The sequence below is a fragment of the Leptonychotes weddellii genome, chromosome 7, assembly GCF_054177405.1.
Source record: "Leptonychotes weddellii isolate Sample4059 chromosome 7, ASM5417740v2, whole genome shotgun sequence".
NCBI classification, from domain to species: domain Eukaryota; kingdom Metazoa; phylum Chordata; class Mammalia; order Carnivora; family Phocidae; genus Leptonychotes; species Leptonychotes weddellii.
The window spans coordinates 95,537,406-95,564,431 of NC_138375.1; the positions used below are offsets into that span (position 1 = coordinate 95,537,406).

A 27,026-nucleotide genomic window follows, 5' to 3' on the forward strand; every position below is an offset into this window, starting at 1 on the left:
ATGCCAAGGACTGTTCTACATGCTTGAGAGACACTAGTGGAAAACAGAGACAAAGATCTCCGCTCTCCCAGAATTTATATTCCAATAAGGGAGGCAGATAATAAACAAATATAGTAATATAATTTGGTAGAATATGAAAAGCACCATGTCAACAAGAACAAAAAAAGCAGAGAGAGGTACATGGGGTTGAGAAGGGAGGGGAGGGATGGCAGTTTTAAATAGGGTGGTCAGTGTAAGCCTCAAAAAGAAAATGACATTTGGTGAAGACTGGAAGGGAATTAGCCTCCTGGATATCCAGAGGAGGAATTTCTAACAGAGGCTGGCAACAGTCATAGAAGAGGTAGAGATAACGCCATGTCTGGCACAACCGAGAGTAACAAGGAAGCCACATGGCTGGAGTGGAATGGAGTGGAGGGAGGGAAAAACAGGAGTTGGTTAGGTCTGAGAAGTAACGGGGGCCACGACATGTGTAAGGACTTCAGCTTTCACTCTGAATGCAATGTGGAGCAACTGCAGAATTTTGAGCAGCTAAGTGGGTGGATCTGACTTACATTTTGAAAGGATCACTCTGGCTGCTCTGCTGAGCAGAGACCATATAGTGAGCAGTGATGGCAGCAGGGAGACCATTTAGAGACCACAGTAGTACATACAGCAAGAGACAACAGCGACTCGGACCCAGGTATGGTAGTGAAGAAAGTGAGGAGACACCAGACCCTGGATCTACCTGAAGGCAAACCCAACAGAATCATCCAATGGCCCCGACATGCCATAAAAGAGGATAAACTGTCAAGGATGATTTCAACATAGCCAGAGCAGCTGGCAAGGGGAAGCAGCCATGGACTGAGACAGAGAAGAGTTGTAGAACAGGACTGAGAAGCAGATGAAAAGTTTGGTTTGGGACACATTAATTTGGAGATGCCACATTCAAACAGACATACAGAGAAGGAGTTGGAAATGCACATGCGGAGTATGGGAGAGGTCAGCGCTAGAGATGTAAATTCAGAGACCATGAGTATATGGGTGGTAGCCATCAGAGCACACAGGACCACACAGGATAGATTAAAAACAGACAAGAGAAGAGGAACGAGAGTATACCTGAGGCGCTCCAACGTTAAGAGGCCAGAGAAACAAGAACCAGCAAAGGAGAGTAACAAGGAGCAACCAGTGAGGCAGGAAGACCACCAAGAGTCTGAAATGTCCTGGAGGCCAAGTGAGGACCACATGTGACACAAAAAAAAGGACTTTGCTGTGCCATATGAGGTCTAAGAAATGACTACTGTAGCTCAAGGAGCCATGGAAGTAAGGGATAACCTCAACAAGATAGTCTCTATGAAGTAAGAGGAGGAAAGCCTACTAGTCTGGGGGTTCGAGAGACTAGAAGTAGAATGAATTTGAGGCCATGAATAAAAATAACTTTTTGGAGGTGGCTGCCCATTTCAGCAATGACATTGTGAACATCTGGTAGGAAAGCAGGGCAAGAGAAGGCTTATGGAGATCCAACTAGTGTAGCATGCTTGTGTGCAGTCAAGCATGATACAGGAGAGGGAAAACCTGTGGTAAAGAGAGGGGAGAATTGGTAACGTAGTTTCTTTTTTAAATTGAGATGTAATTGACACATAACATTGTGTAAGTGTAAGGTGTACATTATGTTGATTTGATACATTTATACATTGCAATATGATTACAACCACTGTGTTACCTAACACCTCTATCATAACACTTTCACTCTGAATGCAATGTGGAGCAACTGCAGAATTTTGAGCAGCAAAGTGGGTGGATCCGACTTACATTTTGAAAGGATCACTCTGGCTGCTCTGTTGAGCATAGACCAACACTCTGGATGCAATGTATAATGAAGATCTAATCTCCTGGCAAGTTTGAAGTTTATAATATAGTATTATTAACTGTAATCACTGAGAAGTGGATTAGATTCTCAAAAACTTATTTATCTATTAGTTGCAAGTTGGTAGCTTTAACCAACTACTCCTCAATACCCCCAATGGCCATGGGTGGTTTCTTCTGACTAGGTGAAAGGAGACAGGATGGGGACACTAAGAAAGGGACTGGCCTTAGACATGAGCATGATTAGTTACTTGGGACTATTCTCTGACTAGCATGAACGGTTACCTAAGCAACAAGCAGGAAGAGAGAGGTTATGAGTGTAGACACTGGGTGGGGGAAGTCTCTCTTCTGTTTCAATTTTCTCACCAATGTAGGGATCAAGTTCATCAGCTAAGAGTGAAGATGGAAGGAAAGATATTTAAAATCTGAGGAAAGAGGGGATCAGAAAAAGTCACCCTAAAAAAAGCCAACTTCATTATAAGTAAGAAAATAAAATATTCAATGATTCAACTCAACAAGCTAAAAGAAAATCAAATAAACCTAAGGGAAGCAAAAGAAAGAATCATTAAAAAGATAAAACAGAAATTAAGGGATTAGAATATAAGCAGTAGAACAGCTGGTTCTTTGAAAAGATCAATAAAATATACAAACCTCTCAGAAAGCTCATCAAGAGGGAAAATACAATTATACAACATTGGAAATAAAATGAATATAAGCCAAAGAGACAAAGGAAATTTAATACAAGTATAAGGGAATACACATGATTTTTATGCTGAAAATTTGAAAGCCTAGATGAAAAGAAAGGATTCCTAAGAAAATATAAATTGTCAAAATTGACTTGAGAAGCAGACTCTGAACAATTCAATAACTGTATGGAAACAGACAATGCTGACAATGATTTTACAGGGGATTTTACAGGGGAGCACTATCAAACCTTTATGAGACAGAATTTTTATGCTTTTTAAACATGTTATATGGTATAGAAAAAAAAAATCAAAGAAAGTTTCCCATTTTATAAAACCCAGCATAACCTGAACATAGAAACTCCAAAAATGAGTTTAAGAAATATAAATCCATCTTACTCATAAATATAAATAAAAAATCCTAATATAATTATCAAATCACATACAGTTATAATGTGATCATATTGTTAGATGTTAAAACTGCATTTGGAAAAACAAATCAAAAAAATCATTCCTAATAAGATATTTTAGGAAACTCACATTAATCTTTCACTAGCCAGTATCTGAGACCCTGTTTCACAATTAACTTCCAAAATCCTCCCATTAGCCTCAGAAGCACACAATCAGTGCTCAACAAATATTAGCTAGTTATTACTATTATTACTGTGTTAAAACACTAATATCTACTCCTACCACTAATATTTAATATCTCCTTATAAAGCTAACTATTCCCTGTCCTCAGGAGAGTTAACTATGGCCAATGCTTAAAAAAACTTAAGCATAAATTCAAGCAGGTGACCACAAACTTTTCTAAAATGAAACACAAATTCTCTAAGGAAAAAAAGTCTGTTTTAATTGCATTTTAATAATGTAGTAGATCTTGATATGTGCCCTAATTTCAATGATTCAGGAAAAACAAATTTATAAAACACTGAATGGCAAGGCAAGAATAGTTTATGTCAGCTCACCTTGTAAAAGGTATAGGATTATGTATAACCTACTGAACATTCGGTCTTAATATTTACTCAGCTGATAGTTTATAAATAAGAAATTCCTCAGCTTAAGGAGGAAAAGAAAACTTTAAAAACTGGCCAACTTTATTTTACACTCATTTCCCACTGGGAAGAAAGCTCATTAGGTATTGAATTAGTTGGTTTATATTTCCTCCAAAAAGAATTACTTAACATCCTCATTTGAAACTCTGGAGGTTTGAGAAAGCCTTTTAAATCACCAAGCAAAAGGAAGTAACCGAGGTGGTCCCTTCTTGGCTGTAGTCAACTCTAGTGCAAGGGAACCTCATGAAATCCACTATATGTGGATTCCTAGCTTCCCAAAGAAAAAGAATTCCCAAACACAGGCAGTTCAGTTCCATAACTCACTCCAACCATTCTGTATTTGAAAGATCCATTGCTTTTCCTCCAGAGAATTCAGGAAATTTGTTGTTTCTTAGAAAATGCCAGGATGTAACTGTACTTGCTGTGAAAGACCAGAAGAGGAGGCAATACAGAGCTAGTGAGTTAAGCACGTGAGAGACGAAGGTATTAAGTACAAAACAAGGTTACTCTTTGAAAAAGCTAAGTGTTATTGAAGAACTTGACTGGATGTCAAACAAGAAGCATGGAAGAAAAACTGAACAGCAGAGAGAGTAACCAAGAAGGAATAAGACCTCATATACAGGCTACATATGCGGAGGAAGAAGAAATGAGGATAACAAAGCATTACGGTAACAGGGCACAATCAAGGTCAATTTGGGGAGATTAGGAATGCATGTAAAGTTCAAACAAGGGTTTTTCTTGAAACCATGAAACTGTGTTATTATCAAACACAATGACCTGTAATAGCTACCTCTAAGTTTGTTCACCAGGCTCACAGCCCTTTTCTCTGCAAAGGGCCACCTGGGAGACACCACAGCCATGTCTGTGCCATGTGACTTTGCCAGAGCCCCAGCCCTGAAGTCGTCCCCTCCACACCCTGGGGCAGTCCTGCTCTCGACGGTCCACCTCTGCCGGGCCCTGGAACTGGCTCTAGGCCCTGGAGTCCGGTACACTTCTAAAGAGCCTTTCCTAAGAAAAGCCCATACTAAACTAACAAAATACCAGCATGTAAGAGGCCCTGTGTCTGACTTAATGAGCAAGAAGATTTTGTAATCTGATAACCCATACTTAACGGTAAACTTAAGGTACTTCTAAAAATACCTTCCAGTATGTCCCCTTTCATTTTGCTTATGCTTTATTACCCTGGCAAAGCAAACCAAAAGCTGGTTTTAAACATACATATCATACCATATAAACCCCACAGATATCAAAAAGAGTCTTTCAAAGAAGATATTTTTTAAAGCATACAGGATGTGAGCCTCTGTGCAATGGCCAAGAGCAACAAAACATTGTCACAGCTGAAATGAAGTCCCTCGTGTCCCAGCAAGAGCTCGGGGATGCAGGAAGGCTAACAGCTGTGTGGAGGCGGTGGGAACCAGGCCTGGACTCCGTTGTCACATGGCTTCCTCCGACCTCAGCAGGACTAAGCCTAAATGGAAATGACTAAGACAACTAGTACCTGAGGACCACCCCAGTGATAATGGGTACAGATAATCTTCTAGAAACCTTTTATAAATATCAACATAAAGGAGATTCGACACAGCCTCCACAACACCAAAGTGAGGCCAAGGACACCAAAAAAATACCTCAGACTGAAATGCTTGGAAGACTTTTCTAACGTGGAGATCTGTTAAATGCCGAGCAACCTCCCCAGGGAAATAGCAGAGAAGTCACTGAGAGCGGAGCGAGAAATTCATTTCTGAAAGCCTCTTTTCCAACTTGGGAAATTTAACTCTATGCCTTTGTAATCCCCAGAGACAGCTTGGCTGAGGCTGCACTGGGTGTAACCATATGTCAAAACTAATACATTGGATATGCTACTCACCCACAGTTTGTCAGAAAATAGTCAAAACTAAAAGTGCCAAAGGACTCTTTTCTTTACGGATAGGAGCATAAGGTGTGACTTTATAACATTAAAAATACTTTGTCCTTTACGTAGAAAGACAATTATTTAAACAGGCTATGTTTAAAAGACCAAAGAAATAGGCATTTCCTTTTTTTGGGGGGGGGTACTTGGGGGCAGCAACGTTGGCCATCTTTCTTTCTTTAATAGCAATTTAACCAAAAGTGAATCCTTCCCTCCATCCTCCCCTACCTGGCTAAAAAGTCCTAGTCAAATCCTGGGTCCTCCTCCTTCAGGATTCGGCTTAGGATTCAGTCCAAGCTCCACTAGGAAACCCTCCCTCCTAAGATCCAAGGCCCCATGGAAATCTTTACTTTCCTCTAGCTGAGTGCTCATCACCTAGGATCTGATGGCCAAGCACCCCCCTACAGACCAGAGATGCAAATAAGAAAAACAAAACAAAACAGACCAAGAGAAATAATAAACAAGAAGCAAGATGTTCCCTCTACTGCAGGCTGCTTTAAGAGGCAGGGGAGTGTGTGCAGAAACCCGGGTGGAGGATAAATACACAAGGAACAAACCTTTTTGGATGAATCCCACCAACAATGTTCCCAGTAGAAATTATTTTTTATTCTGGGCTTCTTGGTACAAAACTTAAGATGACACTAACACAAATAAATTTTCCCCCAAAACATAGGCCTCACTAAAGGAAAACTCAATTGAAGCAAATTCAACCCATTTTCTGATGGTTTATATAGTTTTACATTATAGAGAGAATACTCAGATATAATTAGTGTTTTTACCTTCTACAAGTGTAACAACTTCTAATACTTTTTTAGCAAAAATCATCCTGAGTCATTATTACCAAGATATCAGTTCTCCCCAGTTTGATCTAGAAGATTCAGTGCAACCCCAATTAAATTCCCAGCAAATTACTTTGTGGATACTAACAAAGTGATTTTTTTAAAAGATTTTATTTATTTGATAGAGAGAGAGAGAAAGAGAGAGACAGTGCACACATGAGGGGGAGGGGTAGAGGGAGAAGGAGACTCCCCGCTAAGCAGGGAGCCTGATATGGGGCTTGATCCAGGACCTTGAGATCATGACCTGAGCGAACGGAGATGCTTAATGGACTGAGCCACCCAGGCGCCCTCTGACAAAGTGATTTTAAACTTTTTATAAAGAGACAAAACATCCAGAATAGTCAATACAATTTTAAGAGAAGCACAAACTTGGAAGACTGACACTACCTGATTTTAAGACTTACTATGAAGCTACAGTAATCAAGACTATATGGCTCTGGTGAAAGAACAGACAGATAGATTCATGGAACAGAACAGAGAAGACCTGACAGACCCACATAAATTGTCAATTAACTTTTGACAAAAGAACAAACACCAACATAAAGAGTACAGACAGGGGCGCCTGGGTGGCTCAGATGGTTGGGCGTCTGCCTTCGGCTCAGGTCATGATCCCAGGGTCCTGGGATCGAGTCCCGCATCGGGCTCCCCGCTCAGCAGGGAGCCTGCTTCTCCCTCTGACCCTCTCCCCTCTCATGCTGTTTCTCTCTCGCTCGCTCTCTAAAAAATAAATAAAATCTTAAAAAAAAAAAAAGAGTACAGACTATTTTCAATAAATGGTGTTGCAAGAACATCTACATGCAAGAAAATGAATCTAGATGCAGACCTTACACCCTTCACAAAAATTAACACAAAACGTACCTAGACTTAAATGTTAAATAGAAAACTATAAAACTCCTGGAGCACAAGAGAAAACCTAGATGACCTTAGGTATGGAAATAGCTTTTGAAATTTAATACCAAAAGCGTGATTCATGAAAGAAATGAGAGATAGCTGGACTGGACTACAATTAAAAACTTCTGCTCTGTGGACGAGTGTCAAGAGCATGAGAAGATAAGCCACAGACTGTGACAAAGTATTTGCAAAAGACAAATCTGATTAAGGACTGTTAACAAAATACATAAAGAACTCGTAAAACTCAACACTAAAAAAACAAACTACCCAATTAAAAATTTAGCCAAAAACCTGGATAGACATCTCACCAAATAAGATATACATATAGCAAATAAGCATATGAAAGGATACTCCATATCATATGCCATCCAGAAAACATAAATTAAAACTAAATGAGCTGCATATACACCCATGAGAATAGCCAAAATCCAAATGACTGATAATACTGAATTCTGGCAAGGATGTGGAGCAACGGTAACTATCATTCATTGCTGGTAGGAATGCAAACTGGCCGAGCCACTTTGGAAGACAGCTTGGCAGTTTCTTAGAAAACTAACATACTTTTACCATATGATCCAACAATCATGTTCCCTGGTATTTAAATAAAGGAGTTGAAAACTTATGTCCCCACAAGGACCTGTACGTAGATATTTATAGCAGCTTTATTTGTAACTGCCAAAACTTGGAAGCTACCAAGATGTCCTTCAGTAGGGTAAATGGATACACCAGAGTATGGAGTATTACTTGGCACTAAAAAGAAAAGAGCTATCAAGCCATGAAAAGACATAAAAGAACCTCAAATGTGCATTGCTAAGTGAAAAAAGCCAATCTGAAAAGCCTATATTCTATGACTCCAGCCACATGACATTCTGGAAAAGGCTAAACTACAGGGACTGTAAAAAGATAAGTGGTTGCCAGAAGTTGAGCCGGTGGGGGTGGGATAAATAGGTGGAACACAGGATTTTTAGGGCAATTAAACTACTCTGCATGATACGATAATGATGGATGTCATTACACATTTGTTCAAATCTACAGAATGTACAAAATCAATAGTGAAACCTAAGGTAAACCATGGATTTGGGGGTGATCATGATGTGATGTGTCAATGTAGGTTCATCATTGGTGACAAATAAACCATTCCGGTAGGGGACATGGATAGTGGAAGAGAATGTGCATGCATAGGGGCAGGGAATATATAGGAAATCTCTGTACCTGCCTCTCCATTCTTCTGTGAACTATAAACTTCTCTCTAAAAAAATTTAATAAAAAATCATCCTAATGGTTTTCTTCTAGAATCTTCAAAGAGTATTCCTTGGAACTCTTTTTCTTTCAGACCTCAATAGAGGTAAACTGAGTCAAAGTTAAATCCACTTTGGAACAAGTCAAACAGAAATAATACAGGCTTAAAATCTTTTTTTTTTAATCCTTTTTTTTTAAGATTTTATTTATTTTGACAGAGAGACAGACAGCGAGAGATGGAACACAAGCAGGGGGAGTGGGAGAGGGAGAAGCAGGCTTCCCGCTGAGCAGAGAGCCCAATGCGGGGCTCGATCCCAGGACCTTGAGATAATGACCTGAGCCGAAGGCAGACGCTTAACTGACTGAGTCACCAGGCGCCCCTCAGGCTTAAAATCTTTACCATATTCATTTGCAAATTGAATCTCCTAGCAGGATCCAGTATTTCCCAATTTCGTTGTTTTATTTAAATTCAGTTATTTAACATATAATGTATTATTTACTTCAGGGGTACAGGTCTGTGACTCATCAGTCTCATATAATGCCCAGGGCTCACCACAACACATACCCTCCCCAATGTCCATTACCCAGCCTCCCCATCCCTCCCACCCCCCTCCACTCCAGCAACCCTCAGTTTGTGAAGAAGACTTTTCTCCTACATTACTCTTCAGGACTCTGTTCACATAAACGTACTTTGAAAAATCCTGGATTATATACAAAGGGTCTAAAATGGGAGCTACCGATGGGTTAAATTCTGAAACAAAGCTGCCAGGTCAAAACTATGCTCTGTTCCTTATAACAGGTATCTGGCACTTTAATACACTGCTAGGAGGGGCTTAAGTTGGTATAAGCACTTCAAAAAAACTGATGGGCACTGATTCCTAAGGTCGAAACTTACACATTACCATACAACCAACTCCTAGGCAGATACATGCAATTGTCATGAAATACCACGTGTAAGAGTGCCCATGGCAGCAGGACTCATAGTGACTCCGCACTGAAAACAACACACGTTAAGGGCAGAAGGGATAAATCCATGGTAGTATCTTCACACAATGGGTGTGATGGTCAGAAAAATGCTCCCTTCCCAAAATTCCACATCCGAATCCCTGGAACCTGTGACTACTACCTTACATGGCAAAAGGATGTTGCAGGGTGATTAAGTTAAGGAGACTGGGATGGGGAGAAGATCCAAGTGGGCCCTGATTGTAATCACACATGTTCTTCTAAGAGGGAGGCAGAGGGAAATTTGAGGACAGAAGAGGTAAAGTGAAGAAGCAGCCAATACTGGAGTGACATGTTTTGACAATGGAGAGAGCAGCCTCAGGCAAGGAATCCAGGTGGCCATGAGAAGCAGAAGAAGACAAGAAACAGAGTCTTCCCTCAGAGTCTACAAAACGGAGTCCCGCCAACATGGTGACTTCAGCCCCAACTACAGACTTCTGACCTGCAGAACTGTACCAGAATAAAGTTTCAGGGCTTTAAACTGCTTTGTGATACTTAGTTACAACAGTAACAGGAAATTGACGCAATGGGATACTATACAGAAATGGGAAAGAATATACAACTGTTACCCATGACAACAGGCAGGATTTTCACAGGCATCCCAGTTGGAAAACGAAACCAGACACAATGGGGCACAATGTAGGATGGCCTTCCTATCAAGTTCAACAACAGGTCAAATGAATGCATAGGGGCAGAGGTCAGAACAGCCGTGATCTCTGTGAAGTGGCAGGGACTTGAAGGGATGCACAAGAGCATCTGGAAGAGGAATCTCTTTCTTAATACAGGTTGTGGTTACACGGGTCTAATGTACGCTGAGAAAGTTCATCAAATTATACACAAGTAATGTGTATACTTTTCTATCCATGTAGTATACATCAACAGAGGTTTTGTGTTGTTATTTTAACTATTTTTTTTTCTTTTTAACCATTAGATCCAAATGACTCATAAAATAAACCCCTCTAGGGGAGGCCCTGGTTGGGAGCAATCCAGAGCGTGGCCATTCTCACACTGTGAGGGAGAGAAACAAAGATAAGGAGGCCACTGACTATACCCACGCAGTCGATAAGGAAACCAGAAGAATTAGATTCTGAACAAACAAAAATAAATCAATGATTCTAATACAACATGAGGTTTTTGCAAATAAAGAGTCTAGAGTGACAATTCCAGTTTTCCAACAATTCCACCTATTATGTTATACTAACAAAGTTAGATTAAGAATTTAGTAGAGAAGCTCCAGTGAATCCACTGGGCTAGAGAAGATGGGCATGTGTCTGTCGTCTCACATCTAGGGAAAAAAGATGGAGGAAGACAACAATCAGTGAGAAAAGGCCTGCCCACCTCACAAAGTCAAGATGTAACCACAGGGTCCTTCTCTCTTGTACTCTTATCAAGTGCAAGAACAATAAAAGTATTAATACTTTGACCTTGACATGTTACATATTAGAAAACATAACCAACACTACATATAGCATGATAGAGTTTAAAAGAAACATAATTTTCCTAATACATATTTTTAGGAAATAATAATACACACACACCCCAACCACTGCTTCCTCTAGCATATCAGATCAGAATGAATCTGAATGCAAAGTCACACAGTTTCTGTAATTCTAAATGAATAAATCCAGTAGAGACAGGGAAGAAGTTAAACTTAAAGCACTACAAGGAGGACCAAAGCAGAGATGGGTCATGCCAGTTCCAGAGTGGGCAAGTCCTGACTTTACCAATGTAAGGAGGGAGGCAGCAGAGACTAGTACTTTTTCTTCCCTTATATTATTGGAGCCAAGGGTATGAAGGTATCTGGTGGCCAGCTGGAAAAGCTGAGTCAGTCCTACAGTTCAAACAGTTTGCAGTCTACATGCCTGTATGGTACCAAATTTGGGTGGAACGCTTCATTTTCTAAAGCTTAAGATCACCTTACTGCAACACCTACAAATACCAGAAGAGGCTCAGAGACACTGAGAATCACAAAGCTAGTATGTCACTAAGTGGAGATTCCAACACCCTGGTGATTCTCTTTATCCCACATTTGGTCTCTGGTGAATCAGTTTCACCATTAACACAGTGATATGGGAATAGGCTTAATACTGCACTCCAATCCAAAATTCAGATATAGAATGAACACTGTACACCTCAATCCCACTGAATTCTTAATTTCACTAGGTTTTCACTGAAAGCATATAATTGCATATAAAATGATTTTACAGTAAACTCAATAGGAAATGGAGAGAGAGCAATAGTCAAAATGTCAATATGGCTTTGAAAATGCATTTTGACGCCTCAATGTCCCTGAAGGTAATATGGTCAAGCTCAAAACATACATTCTCTGTTACCTGAAAGGCAGAACAATGAAGGATTTTGAAGCTTCAGGAAATTGAGAATCTAGAAAAAAACCTGAAAGAAAGCAAACTGTCAACAACAGCTAAATCTGGGTGGTGTCTGTGATATTCTTGGTGCCTTTCTGGAAATGTGGAAAGTGTCAATTTTAACAGAAGGAAAAATTAAAGAATTTCACAGAAAATTTCTATGAAACAGCCACCTGTAAAAAAAATGTTTTGGGTGCTTTTAGGAAAAAACCAGTAACAGTCATGAAAGAAGAAGTCTAGCTTTGAAAAACAAAGTCTTAACAAAGAAAATTATATGCTTTCTACTGGTACAGCCCCATAATTATCTCTCAATGTAAATTCTTATTAATACTTATCCCATTTTCACATACTTTTAAAATTTCAGCATTTTTAAATGTGTTTTTTCCCCAGAAAATTTCTATTTTCTCAAACACATGCTACCACCCCAGGAAATAAATTCACTTCTAGTCGAAGAAAATGCAGGAAAAGTGAAATTCAGTTCTTTTGGATGTTATCATTACTGTTTTACAAGACCAATGCTCTAACCCCTGAGCTATGGAGCCATCATTACTGTTTTAAATGATTAATGGCTAACAAATGGGTTTACAACAGAAAACCCGTCTAAGACCTGAACAACAGGCAAATCTGCAGCTCACTGTAACTAGAGGGAAATGACTGTTTACCCCTTATAAACAGAAGGCCAAGTTGAGGCAATGCAGAAAGCCAACCACAAACTCAATCCCAATAAGGAGGTCAGAACAGTATACACTGGCTACCACACAGAAGCCACTACTGTCCTTCTAATGGAAAAGGCAACCAAAGCTCAGAGTTCAAGCAGCTCACTGAAGTCAGTTAATATGATGAGCTCCAACAAAACATTCTTTGTGTCATGCAATCCTGACTCTACCAATAAAATTCAACATCACCAAGAGCTCATTGAGACTCTGAGAGGCCCATTCACAGTGTCGTGCCATCTTTCAGCCATTGGCCAGACAGTCATACCCATGATGCTTCACGATCAAGAAAGTGCAGTGCAGGGCGTCTGGGTGGCTCAGTTGGTTAAGTGTCTGCCTTCAGCTCAGGTCATGATCCCAAGGTCCTGGGATCGAACCCCACATCGGGCTCCCTGCTCGGCAAGCAGTTTGCTTCTTCCTCTCCCTCTGCCCCTCCCCTCACTTGTGCGCGCGCATGCTCTTTCTCTCAAAAAAATAAATAAAATATTTTTAAAAAAGGAAAGAAAAGGAACAGGAAAAGGAAAGGAAATGCAGTGCAGGGGGGCCTGGCTGCCTCAGTCAGGAGAGCATGCAACTCCTGATCTAGGGGTTGTGAGTTTGAGCCCTACCTTGGGTATAGAGATTTCTTTTTTTAAGATTTTTTTTTTTTTAAGATTTTATTTATTTATTTGAGACAGAGAGAATGAGAGACAGAGAGCATGAGAGGGAGGAAGGTCAGAGGGAGAAGCAGACTCCCTGCCGAGCAGAGAGCCCGATGCGGGACTCGATCCCAGGACTCCAGGATCATGACCTGAGCCGAAGGCAGTCGCTTAACCAACTGAGCCACCCAGGCGCCCTTTAAGATTTTATTTTTAAGAAAAAAAAGAAAATGCAGTTCAGAGTTAAGTGTAACCCAAGCTGGCGGTTAAGCCAAGACACTAATCTCATTTTTCCAACTCCCAAGTCTTACACTTTTTTCCACAAATCATAAAAGCAAACATGCTAGCTACAGGGGCCACAGGGTGTAATAAAACTAGGACAAGTTTTGCACAGCTGGGTTTGACTCTCACTTGGTAGTTTTGTGAACTTAGAAAAGTTATTTCTTTGATTTCTAGTCTTCTCATATTAAATGCATCTATCAGCACCATCCCCTTCCCTGGAAAGATCAGAGTAGATGTGTGAAAGATCTGGTACTTATGGACACTCAAATGGTAACTGTTAGTATTATCCGTGACAACACAAGCTCTTGCCTTGTAGTAACTATTTCATTAAGCAGTATGGAATGCATGCTAGCCCAAGAAATCAACCCTTTGAAGTCAACACAAAGAGTTCAAATACTTCACAATAAAGAGTTTGAAAGGCACTGCTCCTTACCACAGTATATGCCCTTCGTGTTTATCACTCCAGGGTCTAAACATTTTCCCAATTATGGGCTGAATTACGTCTCCTCCATCAAATTCATATGTTGAAGTTCTAAGACCCAGTACCTCAGACTGTGACTATATTTGGAGATGCAGTCTTCAAACAGGCAATTAAAATTAAACGAAGTCACTAGAGTAGTGTCTAACCCAATCCAAGGAGATTAAGACACAAGCATAGAGAAAAAACCACCATGTGAAGACACAGGAAGAAGATGGTTACCTACAAGCCAAAGAGAAAGGCCCTCAGAATAAAATCAACCCTGCCAACACCTTGATCTTGGACTTCCAGCCTCCAGAACTGTGAGGAAATAAATGTCTCTTGTTAGAGCCAAGACCCTGATACTTTGTTGTGACAGCCCCAGAATAGGGATACACCCATCAAGTGCCATCCTCCCCCACCTGCAGCCCAACCCAGGTACAAAGGACACAGAGCTGTGACCACCACTACCACACAAGGTGCCTGAAAATTGGCACAAATGAGTGCTAAAGTAGAACCTGTTGTATGCTAGTCGATCTGGTATTTCTAGTCCACAAAAGAATCAACCTTTTCTATCACTTTCAACAGTAGTGGCTAGCTCATAGTCCTCCATGAGGAGGAACTGGAATTCAGGAGCAGAAGAGCTCTGGCCCTCTACTGGTATCTTCTTAAGTCAGACTGGGCTCTCTTCAGGTGGAAGCCTCCCTATAGGGAAACAGGTTAAGGCCCAGATGGAGCCTTACTGCTCCAAGTCCAGGAGCACCACAAAGCTTTCAGAGTTAGGGCAGGCATTTTTTTTTTTTTTTAAGATTTTATTTATTTATTTTAGAGATAAAGAGAGAGAGAAAGGACATGCACGAGCAGGGGAGGGGGGTGCAGAGGGAGAAGTAGGTTCCCCACTGAGCAGGGAGCCCAATGTGGGGGTCGATCCAAGGACCCTGAGATCATGACCTGAGCCGAAGGCAGACGCTTAACCAACTGAGCCACCCAGGGCAGGTATACTTTCAAGTAAAAATTACAATAGCTTTGAAAGTGTTATCTTGGCACTTGCAATACCATGAATGGACCTACAGGATATTACGCAAAGCGAAATAAGTCAGACTGAGAAAGACCAAAACCGTACGATTTCACTTACATGTGGAATCTATTAAAAAAAAACAAAAAAAACAAAGAACAAGCAAAACAGAAACAGACCCCTAGATACAGAGAACAAACTGGCGGTTGCCAAAGGGGTGGGGGGCGGGGGGAGGGAGAGAGCAGAGGTGAAGAGAATGAAGAGATACGACATCCCAGTTATAAAATAAGACATGGGGATGTAATGTACAGCACAGGGAATAAAGTCAATAAAAATGTAACAGCTTTGTATGGTGACAGATGGCTATCAGACTTACTGTGGTAACTACCTCAAAATGTATATAAATACCGAATCACTATGTTGTACATCTGAAACAAATACAATACTTTGTCAATTCTCCAATAAAAAATTCTTAATGCAAAACAAAAAAATTACAGTAGTTTTCAAAGACTAGCACTGCATTTAAAGTTTCCTGACTTACACCAGATTATAAAGAAACTATATTATTACCACTGTTATTTTTAGACGTTCAGATAAAGCCTAAGAGCAAAGTTTCTTGTGCTCAAAACATTTACTCAACACAGAGTAATTCAGCTATGGCTATTTATAAATCTAAGTTAAACTCTGCTGGATTGTCCCCAGAGAGCTAAATCCCCATTTTACATAATGGCAATTATTCAAAATGCCTGGTCTGAAGAAAGATAGGGACTAACCAAAGATGAAGAATGTTTATGAAACACTGGTTTGAGGGCTTCATCTCATCACTTTAAACAACAAAAAGTTACCACTTCTCTGTTCCACCATCAGAACACACATTTTTCTAGAAAATTCTACGTTTTGGCAGAGTAGCATTCAGTAAGAAGAAGTAATGGACAACAATCATGACAATTAACATTCCTTAAAAGAATATACAGAATGACATGTCTTATTAACCTCAAATGCTACTTCCTTTTACAATAAATTTAAATTTCAAATTACAAATCGCCCCTCCCATTTCACATGGTATTATGAATAAGGGATGTGTTTGGGTTCAGCTCTGTCCTCCAACTCACCTTGGCGTATTTACTGAGTCCCCTCTGCCCCAGGCATGGATTACGGTCATGATCACAGGCGTAAATTAGATGGTCAAGTTGTCTCTGCTACCCTCAAGTCCCTTGTACTGTTGAAGATGAAAAAAAATTCTGGGGACAGTAGAGCACTATTTCTCAGAGTAGTCCCTGGATCAACTCAACTGGTATCACAGGGGGTTGGCTATTAAAAATGCAGGTTCCTAGGCTGCAGCTAGAGTTACTAATCTCAGGACAGCGCCCAGATATTTTCATATTAATCAACTTCCCAACTGATTCGTATACTGAGGACAGTTTAAGACCCAAAGCAACATACAGTACATGCTACTGGCATGGGGCCTTGGCCTCTGATACTACCATTTAGATCTTGTGCGACCATGGGGAAGTTATTTCACCTCACTCCCCCACCAGTATTCTAGGGACAACAGTACTGACCCCCTGAGAGGTGCTGAAAGAGGACGCAGAATAATCTACACGAAGCCTCCAACATGCTGCCTAACCCACAGCACACACTGAAACATGTGGGCTGTTATAATTACAATATACAAAAGGACTTTGAATTTATTGATTAATTTTGGTTGAGTCACTGATTAACACATTAAAACAAAGTGAGTATTCTAAGGGAATGGAAACATGTCTTCTGATGGTAAGTCACAAGGTTCTGAGGGCTCAGATTTTAAATAATGTTTAATGGTAAATGCCAGGCATATGGCTCTAAGAACACAGACTGAAAACGGAATTCTGTAGTCAACAAGGTTTGCATTTCACAGTATTTTAAATGGAGGTGTCAGAGCCAACTCGGGGGGACCTGAAACCATTCCTTTGAAACATAATTTGACTGTGCCATCCAAGATCACACCACAGCATTCGCCTGTATAATCACGTATTCGGCTCAGATTTTGTTTTTATCATTTATATTTTTTGTTTTCATCTTAAAAAATAAAATTCCTATGTACCAGTACAGCAGAGATTAGAAACACACCTGGGACTTTCGTACAACTAAAGCAGCACATGTATTTAATTATGGTGAGGTTTCTGTCATTATCATTCTAAACATGCTCATGCTATACCCATTAAAAATAGGAAAAAAAAGGAAGCTGTGGGGAAATGCAGACAGCACACAGTAAGTTTAATCTTTAGATGATCTCAAATGAATCTGTGCAAGCAGAATTCCAAATTACCGCATGTAAATAAAAAACGTGAAATCTGCTCCTCCAATATCCACTCTCCAGAAACAGCTTCTGGATCATTTTGGAAGGGAGCCCCATCCAGGAACTAGGTCCCCAGAAGAACCATGATGACTATTCAGTGCAGTTTCTGTGGCTTGGGAGACACAAAATATTCACAGCTTGATCCCAGATTAGGAAGCCCATAAAAACCCTCATGCTAGTTGAGTGATCTTCTTCCAGAGTACCTGGTACCCTAAAATATATGAAATTTCTGACCGCCTACTTAAAGGACAATAAGCTCCAGATTCTTATGCACAGGAAGACACAAAAGATATGTAAGAATAAAGCAGAGGAGCAGGAACAATGGTGATCTGTGGCAGGCATTTCATAAGAGGGTAAGTAGAATAGGGAGCATCAGGGAGGAGGGGGAAGGCTGGAACAGCAGCTGTAGGGAAAACAAAGTCTAGCCTATAGCTCAGAACCGATTACTTAACAGTTATTTCTTAAATGTGCTAAGTCCCTGTATAACTTACCTCATGTAATCTTTGTAGTTGTTACGATTCCCACCTCCTAATTAAGGCTAAACTAAGGTTGAACACTTGGCACTTAGTAAGTACTCTATACTACAGCCATTTTTCTGATCAACAAATGAATCAGCCCAATTGAATGTACTTTTAGAAGAACGACTTTGACATTCCAAACAGACATGGAAAGGGCACCTGGGTGGCTCAGCTGGTTTAAGTGTCTGCCTTTGGCTCAGGTCATGATCCCAGAGACCCCGGGCAAAGCCCCACGTTGGGCTCCCTGCTCAGTGGGGAGCCTGCTTCTCCCTCTAACTCTACCCTCTTCTCATGCTCTCACTCTCTCTCTCTCAAATAAATAAAATCTTAAAAAGAAATACAACAGACATGGCATAATAAAGACATATAAATGCTTACAAGAAAAAAAATCAGCTATGCAAATCTGTATCTTACTTACCAACTCTGGATCACACTAGCCCAGGAACAAAATTATAAAAGTATAAAAGAACCATGTGTGAATTTAATTTTTAAAAGGTTTTTAACTTGAGGGGCATCTGGGCAACTCAGTCAGTTAAACAGCCAGCTCTTGATTTCAGCTCAGGGTCCTGGGATTGAGCCCCATGTCAGGCTCTGTGCTCAGGAGGGAGTCTGCTTGAGATTCTCTCTCCCCACCCTAACCAATAAATAAATCTTTAAAAAAAAAAAAGTTTTTAAGTTGAAAAGTCCATGTTTTTGGTAAAGCTGAGTCCTCTGAGAGGTGAAAACTAGTATTTCCAAGGCATTTTCACATATATAACTTTTTTTTTAACAACAACCTATAAGGTAGGTATGCCCATCACATCCAAGAAAAATTAAGCAACTGAAAAAAGTAAGTTAAGCAACTGACTCAAGGCTGTGAAATCCCAGCATTAGGAATTGACCTATTCCCTCCATTTCAAATTACTTCTTTTTCCATCATTTATGTTGGGTTTACTGAAGATCAAGTTCTAAAAAAAAAAAGTAAAAATTTTCTTTAAAATGAAGCCCTAACTAAAAAGAAATATCTAAATTCAAATAGTGGTAGCCTTAAGCCCTTAAGAAACTCAAGATGAGAAAATCAACATCTAATGGACCACAGGAAACTAGACAAGCAAAGGCGCGTTGCCTTGCCTGGTGTGAGATCCAGACCAGCACAAAAATCAGTGAGGGAAACAGAAAACTAGTTCTAAGAGGTTCTGTGAACAGAGACACAGGGATGCACCTCGATAATTAAAAAATGGAAGAGAAGCAAAACAACACAAAAGAAAATACAGCCAGGTGCTACAAGACATGCAACATGAGTGCCACCAACTCAGAATGCACTCAAGATACATTTATAGGAAAGCAAGTTGTGTAATGTATCTCCAGTGTCATGAGCATCCAACCTATGCAGTAAAAGACAAGTCTGAGTCAACTACTACCATTCAAACTTCATCACCATCTGCTCAAATGTTAAAATACTCAGTAGTAGTGACTTCAGTAATACTCGTCATTAGCAATGATAATCAATACTTCAGTAATTATATTAATGATTACCTTCATGATTAAGGAATAAATATACCTCATTCTATTATAAATAGTAAAAGGTAAGCAGTATTTACAATCTATCACAAAAAATTAAAAACATATTTCCAAATTGCAGTCTTAAATCATTCCAAAGGTCTATTTCTCAGTGTGTTTACAAAGATGAAAAAAAAAAAAAAAAAAAAAGCCCACACATCAAGCAATTTGCTTTAGGGGAAGAAAAAAAAAGTATCTCAATACGTTATCCAGAAATCCTAATGCAGTGATGACATATATCTATATTACAGCCCCATTTCATTCAGGGAAAGCACCTGCTCACAGTCTTGCTTCCCATCACAACAGATGAACATTCAGACGCAGAAGGCTACAAGGAGAAGGCACTTCTACGCAGGACAATCTTTAGGAAAAATCAACCAGAAAGGTGCACTTCTCAATGGTCTAAATTGCTACATGGTCTACACAAGAATTGCACTGAGAAGTTTAAAAAGAAAAATAAAGTAATAAATATTTTAACTATTAATAAAGCCTTTCAATAAGCAATTTCTTTCTACTTCAATGTGACTTTTCGGCTGATAAAATTCTAATAGGCTGCCCAAATTTGACAAGTTGTAACAACATTAACACAAAAGTCAAAGCACTTGTGCGTATCAGACCAAAATCTAAGGCTTAGGGGACTTCACCAAGATTAAAGAAAGTACCAACTAGAAAAAAGAGAACAATAATTTGTACGGGGTTACAACGGTGAGAGAAGAACTACCAGAATTTTCCATCATGAAACAGCAGACAAATTTCTATAAACCATCTTGGTGCTAACAAACGCAAAGTAATAAAATTCTGCTCCTTAAAGTGTAATTCGTTATTCTCTGTGCTGCCACCAGAGCAAACACAAATACCCGCTTCCATTTTAGCCCTAACACCTTACGCTATGAGGGAGGGAGAGGGGAAGTGGCCCCGTAGGGCCACAGCTGCAGAGGCAGAAAGACCCCAGGCTACGGACAACAGCCACAACTAAGCTGAGACCGCACGCGGCCAGTTTCGGTCACAGCACCGTCACCATGACACAAGCACTGCCCATGGAGTGCTGAGCGAGACCAAAGCCTCCAGAAGGTGCGCTCAAACGCAGGAGACAGACGGGCATCCACCCCAACAGGCACATGCGCGGGAACATGAGGCTCTCTGCGGACAAGCAAGCGCTGCGCGAGCCGGAGACCACCGGCGCTGGGGGGCGACGCTGCACCTCAGCTAGGGCGGTGAGGACATTTTCCGGAGGGACACCACCTCTGAGGGAGAATTAAACAATGAGGAGACACCACCACAAGATCTAAGACAGACAGCATTCAAGGAAGAGATAACAGCGAACTCCAAGACTCCGAGACGAGAGCTAGGTATTAATGCGGGAAGTGGGAGGGCAAGTGTGGCTGGGGAGGCCTTGCTGGAAGGGGTCCGAACCGGCGAAGGGGGCTGGGTCACACATGGCCTGCGGCGGGGGGCAAAAAGAAGTTTGGTTTTATCCTAATTGCATTGAGATGTCACTAGTTTTTAAGCAGAAGAGTACCATGACTTAGTTTATGCTTTAGACAAGATACAAGCTGATAAACAGAGGAAGGATGTCAGGAAGGACAAGGGGGAAGAGGGAGATCAGCACTGGGGGAGAGTCCCAGGGCAAAATGTGGTGCTGGAGGAGGGTTATGACAGGGGAAGTGGTGAGAAGGAGTGGTTTAGAAGTGATCATCTAACATACAGAACTAGGTGGGGAGTGTGAAGAACACAGGGGAATGAAGAGTAATTCACAGCTTAGGGGGCTCTGGAGCACACACCTTGGTTCCATTTATGAGATGGGGAACCTAGAACCCCGTCTTGTGCTTATGAAGATGCCCTTCAGATATCCAAGTGGAGATACCAGGCAGACAGCTGGACCAAGAATCTGGCGCTCATGAGAGAGATGAGGGCAGGAGACACCACTTTATAGGTGTGTTTATATTCAAGGGACTAGGAGCTCACTTTTTAAAAAAAGGTCTAGAGGGAGAAAAGAGCCAAGGACAAAGTGTGGAACCATGCCAACCCTTGTAGATTAAGCAGAGGAGGAGGTTCCTCTAAAACCATCGGGAGAAGAGCAGCCAGTGAGGGAGAAGAAACCCAGGAGTGTGTAGGGTTGCAGTAGACACAAGATGAAGGGTGGGTGTGTAAGGATGGGCAAACCAGTAGAGAAGGTGAGAGAACAGGGGAGGAGAGGTGTCATGACACCACCATCTCAGGGAATGGGAACAAAATGGTCCAGCAGAGCTGCAGTGAGCCAGTGAGCCTGGTTTTGTTGACGGTCTGCAGAATACTCAACTGTAGGCTCCATGACTGCATTTTACATCGTCAGGTCTGTGTGAACGACTGTCCACTGGCAGAGAGAGAGAGACAAGGGATTTGCTGGAGTTCAGTGCACCTACTCGAAGCTGGATTGGGAGGGAAGCCAGACCATGAGAGGGATGAAAGATTATAAAACAGAGGCAAAGCCGGAGGATTAGAGATTTCCAAGCCGAAATGGCGGAGTACATAAGTGGGAGGGTAGGAAGTGGTGGTCAAATAAAGGAATATTTGAAACTGAAATTCTGGAGGTGTGGGCAGTTATTGGTGTGGACCAGGCCTAGGACAGCAGTTCTTAAACACATTGGTCTCAGTCACTTAGCAAAGTGACCTCAATAACAATCACGCAATGAGTATGGTGAAGTCAAAATGCCCAATTCTTATTCACCACCCTAAATTGAAACCAATTTCAATTCAAGATGTCCCAAAGGCCTCATAATGCTGGTTGCAGAGTAGCCATTCTACATAAAAGGTATCAACAGCATAATCACCAGTGGACCCATTCACACTTCCAGAACTATAGAGATAAGGTTATTAATGTAAAAACAACTCCATCAAAAGTTCTATGGCCTGCCCTGTCTTCAAAGTGACCATCTCAAAACAGGGCTGGATAAGAAATTCTTTAACCGTATTTTCTTCTTTCACAACTCAAACAAGTATGTGAAGAAAGCCCATAAAGGGCCCACAGCTTGGATGAAGTAATCATAATCAAGGCAAGAGAAGGGAGCAGTGAGGTATCTTTTAGAACATTCTAGTAATAGAAGAAAAGGGAGTTTGAAAATCTTCTGAAAATTAATAGCTAATGGCATGTGACATTTTAGCGCAAGGGTGGGAAGCAATAATGAGAAGAAAACCACAGCAAATACTTTCTTATCTTGGACAATGAAAACAAACTTCTACAGCTTCTCAACAAAGGTTACATGGTTTCTGAAATCTGAGAAACACGAAAATTAATCTCATTCCCAGATATTCATCCTTATTAATAGCACTAAACACCTTATACTGACAAAATATTTCAAAGTTATTCAAATACTTCTTTATTCCTATCTAATCCTCAAATGAGTGATCCTGTGAAGTAGACAAGGTGGATATCAGGGGTCTCAGTTTACAAATGAAGAAACTGAAGCATTACAAGCTAAATGACTCGTCTAAGGTCACATGCCCAATTAGTGGGGGAACAGAGCTTTTCCATCAACCCACGCAGATTAATTATTACTTATAATGATTAATGCAACTGCAAGGATTCTGACTGCCCCAGAAAGTTTCCACATCACATGCCGACAATATACGTAAAGCTTTCCAAGAGAGAAGGCCAATTCTAGGTGTACCCAAATCATGTGAAAAAACAACCCAAAAGATCTATGTTCCTACTCAGTAAGATCTAAGGGAATGTAATTTGAAATCCTGCTACCCCCTTGTAGTACTTAAGCTTCCCATGTGGATAGTACTGTTCAATATGCTACACTACCAGACACTGTACCTTTTAATGACTGTTAGGATAAAAAGTGAACTGTTTAATTAGAAACACAGAGCTAAGGTTACATAGTCACTGGAGATGTTATTCATCAACTTCAGGGACAAGCACCTTGAAGGTCACTGCCATGGGTGGGCAAGGGCAGACCTAGAATTCCCAACAAGTTTGAAGCCACTGCATTTTTAAGATCAAGGCGGGTCAAAGTAACAGGTGCTGAACTGAAGTTTTGCAGGCAAGATGAAACTGTGGTAGGTTTTGGAAGGAAGGCAAGAATAGACTGAGGCAGAGCCATCACCATGGAGCTCAGGAAACTCGAGAATTTCAAGGAGTCCAACTTCCTCTCTCTGGGAATGAAGCAATCTGGACTAGGGTACAGACCGAATCTGGCCCTGGTCTCTAACAGCTCACAAGATTATTTCAGCAGAGACCTAAGATAAAATGATGAAGCAACATGAGATCAGATGGCCTGAAGAAAAGAATACTAAGTAGCAATTAATGGTCTTCACGAATATGAAGCATTTTTATGAAGATCAAAGTAACCAACTGTCTTCATTTTCACTAAAGCTTAAATTGCAAAAAAAGAAACTGTTTATAAGCAGAGCAGTTACTGGCTCTTAAGACACTGTTACTAAGAGACTCTCAGATCCTCCTTTCAAATTTTTTTTCTGGTGACAGGATAAATGTTGAAATGCCTGAAAAGCCTGGAAGTTCTTTTGTGGTTTTACTCTGATGAGGAAAGGTTAGGGACATAAATTTAAATGTAGACCTTTTAAGCCAAATTTTACAAAATGTTCCTCTTCAGTTAACTCCATCCCCAGTTCCCATACACCAGAATGACTGCCATGGGCAGGTCTTTACTGGATCTGTACTACTAGCCGTGGTGGCCAGTCTTGGTCCAAAAAAGATTGTTGCCCACCTCTCCCGTCCCCTAGTAAGAGCCCAGAATGTCACCCTAGTTCTCAGACTGAGAAATCACTGCCCTGAATGGGAATCATTCTTCCGTCAGGTAGTCTATTATAATAAAGCAATCTTCTTTTCTCTCTGTCTCATTCCAGAAGCACTAGGAATGATTCTGCAGTATTTACCAACCATTTAAGAGAGAATGTGGGAAGACTGGTACTTTTCTTGTCTGAGGGAAAAGAATAAAGATATCAAGATTCAGCAACCCTTTTTCATCTTTACCCTCTCACCAGAGCACAGGGTCCCGGCCATCCCTGCAGGTTCAACCACTGAAGAATTCAAGTCTACAAAATGGTTAGAGATTAGCCTGGCCATTAAGGCTCAGCTGACCCAAACTTGCTCTGAAGCCATGAACAGAACTGCTTCCAGAGAGTGCTTCAGGAGGTATGATGGCCAGAACATTCCTAAGGTTACATCATACCTACTTGAGTAAGTGTGTCAAAGTTGCAGGCACCCTTACCAATGAGCCTAGTGTCACTGCTAATATAGAGCAGTCTGGAAAAATAAGTCAACGTCTTTGGTCTACTTGGCAGAGATGTGCTTCAAGGCAAAGGCACCTGAACCTTGTGGGAACTTTGCTTAAAAATAAATATGGAGCAAGCATGACCGTAGGAGGATTCTGAGTCACACTGCATTAATGTCCAAAGCAAGCCAAAGGTTTACCCAACAGTGGAAAAATTTGACAATTCTCATGGATATAAGACTTGGCTATAAAGAGAGTTAGACAACTTATGCAATAGACTCACAAGGTAATGTTCTGTGCTATACATATGCACCTGGAAAACTGCTACATCACCTTCAATTAGGACAGAAAATATCAACTGACTTTATGATGAATGTCTTTTTTAAAGTCAAGTTTATTCTTAAAAAAAAAACAAAAAAAAACAGCTGCCAGAAAACAAGTTATGAAACCAAACAACTTCAGATAGGTAACTGAAGTCAGGATTTCTACCAATCCACTAAAACCACTTTTTTTTTTTTAATAGGACATTCTTTGCACCCTTGACTTTAAGCCTTATAAATGGCAACCAATTTAAAACCACTAAAAAGATTAGCTAAATAAGTGTAAAATATGATGGCTATATTTTACATTTTAAATTTTGTATAAATGCTTTCCATAGAAGGTGCACAATTACATATTTGGCACTACCAGAAACATATGTGTTATCCTATCTGCCCATAGGGCTCACAAGCTCCTACAAGGCTGTGGGGAGGGTGGAGAGGCAGTTTGAAATGGAGTAGGGAGAAACTGGAACTTACTAAGTAATTTTTTTTAAAAAGCAGAATATTGTAGGGATAGGGGTGTGGAAGAAACATAGGCTCAGAGCTGACTGCAGGCTGATGAGGAAGCAATCCGACTTGGGGCATACAGCTGCAATTCTGATACTGTGAACTAAGCTGTTCTTAAGTTCCACTCTGGCATCAGAGGTAAGAGAGGAAACTCTTATCCTCGCGAGGGACAGCTGAGAAATATTAACATGAGGGACGCCTGGGTGGCTCAGTCGGTTAAGCGGCTGCCTTCAGCTCAGATCATGATCCCAGAGGCCTGGGATCGAGTCCCACATCGGGCTCCCTGCTCAGCAGGGAGCCTGCTTCTCCCTCTGCCTGCTGCTCCCCCTGCTTGTGCTCTCTGTCTCTCTCTCTCTCTCACAAATAAAGAATATCTTTAAAAAATATATATCAACGTGAGGGGAGGAGCAAGATGGCGGAGGAGTAGGAGACCTAAATTTCGTCTGATCCCAGGAATTCAGCTAGATAGGGATCAAACCATTCTGAACACCTACGAACTCAACAGGAGATCAAAGAAAAGAATAGCAACAACTCTCTGAACAGAAAAGCGACCACTTTCTGGAAGGTAGGACGTGCGTGTGGAGAAGTGAATCCGCAGCGATATTCGGGAGGATAGACGGCAGGGGAGGGGGACTCCATCAGCCGCTACCGGCTCTGCTGAGGGACGTCGCTCTAGTGGCTAAGCGGGGGGTGGAACCCTCGCTGGGACAATGTGGTCTCAGGACCCTCGGGGTCACAGAAAGACCGGGGGTGCCTGAGTGCGGCAGAGCTCCCAGGTATCGGAGCGGGGAAGCCAGCTGCAGAGATGGAGCCGAGGCGCGGGCTCTCAGCTCGGGATTGCCATAAAGCGTGATCCGTGGCTCAGTCGGGCCACTGCTCCTCCAGCAGGGACCCAACAAGCGGCAGATCCAGGGAGACTCCCCTTCCTCCCCCTGGAGGAGCGGCGCGGGAGCGCACCACAGGGATCTGCTGGGTTTGGAGACTCCAGACTGAGTCGGGTGCCAGAGATAGAAAAGCTCGGTCACTGGCCAGGTGAGCGCGGAGTGCGGCCAGAGACGGGGGAGCCGGGAGTGATTGACTGCTTTTCTCTAGGGCTCACTGAAGAGCAGGGCCCTGAGTTCTCGGTTCCTCCAGAGCAGAGATTGGGAGGCTGCCGTTTCACTGTCGTCCTCCAAAGCTGTGCGGAAAGCTTGCAGGGAACAAAAGCTCCTGAGAGCAAACCCGAGCAGATTACTTAGCCCGGACCGGGCAAGGGCAGGGCAATTCCGCCTCCAGCAAAGACATTTGGGAACCACGGCAACAGGCCCCTCCCCCAGAAGATCAGCAAGAGCAGCCAGCCAAGACCAAGTTTACCGATCAATGAGAACGGCACAACTCCAGCGCTAGGGGAATACTGCACATAGAATCCATGGCTTTTTTCCCATGATTCTTTAGTCTTTCAAAGTTAATTTTTTTAATTTTCTTTTTTTTTAAATTTCTCTTTTCCCTTTTTCAACAAACATCTTATCAATCCCTTTTTTAAAAAAATCTTTTTTATTTTTCATTTTTAGAGTCACATTCTATCCCTTCCTAGTACTTAACCTTATTTTTGGTATATATACATAAGTTGTTCTCTTTAAAATTTTGGGATACAGTTTCTTCTAACAGACCAAAATATACC

The 27,026-nt window shown here is 41.3% G+C and overlaps 1 protein-coding gene and 1 long non-coding RNA gene across 7 annotated transcripts in view; both read right to left on the bottom strand.

Moving 5' to 3' along the window:
• The window catches only part of MAST4 (microtubule associated serine/threonine kinase family member 4), a 519,579-nt gene that overhangs the window by 417,019 nt on the left and 75,534 nt on the right, over positions 1-27,026 (bottom strand). The window lies entirely within an intron of this gene.
• Positions 15,191-27,020, bottom strand: LOC145722697 (uncharacterized). The gene is made up of 2 exons (XR_014147159.1): positions 24,307-27,020; positions 15,191-23,544 (listed from the first exon to the last, which is right to left on the bottom strand). It is a non-coding gene; the product is annotated as an uncharacterized LOC145722697 (long non-coding RNA).